We start from the raw sequence: 3,525 nt of genomic DNA on the forward strand, positions 1-3,525 counted from the left end.
TGTAATAAAATCTCTTGATAATTTAAATCCCTTGATAACCTGAAGATTGTATAATACGTTATGAAAATATGTCAGCATATTGATGCTCTGACACTCTATGTTAGAGTATAATAACAATGACAATCAAAGGAGTGATAACAGATATATCCTTCTTATCCATGGAGCTCCAGTTCTAATAGGAAAGGGGAGACATATTTCCTTATTTGTTTTTTTGTATTGAACATATCCCTAAAGTTGTTAGGTTGAGACAGGCTATTAAAGCAGATTGAAAATATTCTAAGCAGGTATTCAACACATTTTGCCCTGGTTCTATATTTGCTAACAATCAACATAATGACCACTGATTCATTCCAAACTGGGAAAGCAATGTATCACAATCTTCAGAATGGAGTTGCCACACACAGTACTCAGTGTTGTGTGAATTTGGTTATTGTGACCCAATTTTCTGAGTACAAACGATCCCATAATAACTGAATAAAGAGAACAGATTCTGGACTCCTCTTAGGCATTTCGTATATTGTAAGACCCAATCCAAAACAATATTACTATTCATTATCCCCATTAAATAACTTCATAGCTTTCTCATTTTATAACCAGGTATTCAAAAAATCTTTAGAAATGAAAATCTGTACTATTTAGGCCATATCTATATAAGGTGGTATTACAACTATGTTAGTGCCATTTGATTTTGAAAGTATTTGGAGTTACTGCCATATTTTAAGTGGATTTTTAGTACCTTTACACTTTCATAGAACAACAAGATAGTTGAAGATTTGAAAGTTCGTCTAATTGAATTTGGAAGTTTATAGAAATTTTTCCACAAAGAGAAAAGAAAGTTGGGTCTCCTGATTTTAGCATCTGTAGGAAGAGGTTTATGCTATAGTTTTGTGGAAGAGACTAATTAACCTGGCATTCATGGGAGGGTCTTTTAAATAAATCTCTCTAAAGCATAGTCTCCTATGAAGATGAGTAAACAAGTTCAGGTTTGATTACATTGCATATACATAAACTGAAATTTAACAATTTGCCTAAGTCTTATGCCAAAATTTATGCCATAGGGGCTAAATAAATTCTGGTAAAATGCCTGAAGAGTTTGTGTTCCAGGTAGCTGGACCTAAGAAATAGCTTAGAATTGCCTTTGGAGAAATGTTGTTTTGTCTGTAAGAAAGGCTACAAGAAAATTTTAGCAGCTTTTGAGATTATTCATGATCCTCAAAGATTTTGGTTTTAGGGAGAAGTCATAATTTCAATTTTTTTTTTTAACAACAGGCACCAATTTTTATACCCAAAGAAGAACTATCAGTCATATACACATGAATAGATAGATCTAAGCTGGGCGGTCCCCTGTGACTGTATCTTCAAAGAGAGGCATCTGGAGACATAATAATGAGGAGTGGTAGAAATGCCAAATATGAGAAACAACTCAAGTGCCCATCAGTACATGAGTGGATTAGTAAAATGTGGTATATGTATACCATGGAGTTCTACTCAGCCATAAAAAATGGTAAATTAATACCTTTTCTAACAACCTGGGTGGAACTGGAGACCCTTCTTCTAAGTAAAGCATTGCAAGAATGAAAAAACAAACACCGTATGTATTCAATACTAAATTGGAACTAATCAATCACTTATGTGCACATATGGAAGTAACATTCATCAAGGTGTCAGGCAGGTGGGGGGAGGAGGGGATAGGTAAGTTCACACCTAACAGGTACAATGCACACTATGTGGATGATGGGCACACTTACAACTTTGACTCAAACTGTACAAAAGCAAATTATGTAACTAAAATGTTTTATCCCCATAATAACCTGAAATTTAAAAAAAAGTATAGAATACATAATTGAATTTTAGAAATTGGCCAAACTTCTTCCCAGCCAAATGGAATGGAATCCTGGACTGTACCTGGGCTGGGTTCTAGCAGCTCTGATAGGTGTGGGGGTGGGGGGCAAAGATGAAGAGGCACAGCAAGAAAGATTCTTCAGGATTCTGAGGACCAATGGAGAAAACCATACAACTTTGTAGATTACTTTCCATGGTCTACGACTTCAACTGGGCCCTCAGCACTACCTAGTCATTGTTCTGTTTTCCACAATTGGCTTGCTCTCCCAGGTGCTCCATAGTAAATACTTTGTGCTTTTTCTGATGTCTTCAAACCACTAATCCTACCTCTTCCACCTCACTCTCAGCACAGAGAAAACAGTCATCAGCCTGGAATTCCTTTGGTCTCCCACCACCAATCCATGGATTTCCTGCATGAGCATCCACCCTTGGCTCCTTTGCTGTCTCAGTGAGATTCGCTAGTGCCTGGTTTTCTGCTTCCACTCAGGATCCTACTCCCTCCTGCCTCCTCAGAATCCTAACATAGTTGATTATCCCCTTTTCTTCCACCTCCATTCTGCTGCTCCTTCCTGCTAGCATTTAAATGTCTCCAGGTCTCTCCCATTATTTTAAACAACCATCCTACCCCCACCTCATATCCTTCTCATCTTCTTCCCCATCCCTCTCCTCCATAGTCAAACATCTTCAAAGAGTTGTCCTCACCTACTCTCCCCATTCTTCCACCTCCTGTCAGTCATTGATCTTTTGAAAACTGGATTTTCCCCCTCCAACATTACCAAAATCCTCTTAGCAAGGTCAGCATTGCTCTCCTTGTTGATGAATCCAGTGGATACTTCAGAAGTGGTATTACTCATTTTCTTTTCACATTGTTGGTCACTTCCTTCTTAAAATTTATCTGTGACTTTGGAGACAGACATGCAAATGGGAAGTTTGGAGCTTGCCCAACACCATCAAATCCTTGGCTTTATTCTTTCTTCCTGGTTGCTTCTTTGTCATCTTGTTGGCAGGCATCTTTGCCCATCTCTGGCATACCAGAGTTTCTCAGATTCTGTTCTACGCTACCAGCTCTTCTCACTATACACACTTTCCATGGGTCAATATTATCAAGGCTTTAACTATGATCTATATACTTATTATTCTTGAATGTACATCTTTAACCCAGATATTTTTCCCAAATTACAAGTCCAAATGTGTATCCATCTATCTTACAGTTCTGTGTGTACTATAAACTCAATACATCCTAAACTGAATTCATAATATTCTCCTACATTTTCAAACCCCCTTCCTGTGTTTCTATAACCCAAATAATCACCAAGCTCTATTAAGTCTACTTACCTGTCTCTCAAATCCGTTTATTTTTTCTTCATCCCCACTGCCACTACTGTCATTACCCTAGACTAGACCCCTGCCGCCTCTCACGTGGGTGATGACTACAGCCTCCCAACCAGTCTGCTGTGTCAGGGTTTGTTCCAATACCACAGTCAGGATGATCTGTGTGGGGCAGTGCTTCGGGCCCAGCCTCTGGTCTTAATGAAAAAATTTCCATCCCTGAAAGCTGTATGCTGCTTCTTTTGCCTGGGCTTTGTTTATGCTGTTCTCTTTGCCTGTTCAACACTCTTTCCCATAAACTTTATCTTCTTGATTCTCATTCATCCTTCAAGTTCCATATTCCAAATGACTTTC

Source organism: Propithecus coquereli, unplaced genomic scaffold (genome assembly GCF_000956105.1).
Source record: "Propithecus coquereli isolate 6110/MARCELLA unplaced genomic scaffold, Pcoq_1.0 Scaffold95, whole genome shotgun sequence".
NCBI lineage: Eukaryota > Metazoa > Chordata > Mammalia > Primates > Indriidae > Propithecus > Propithecus coquereli.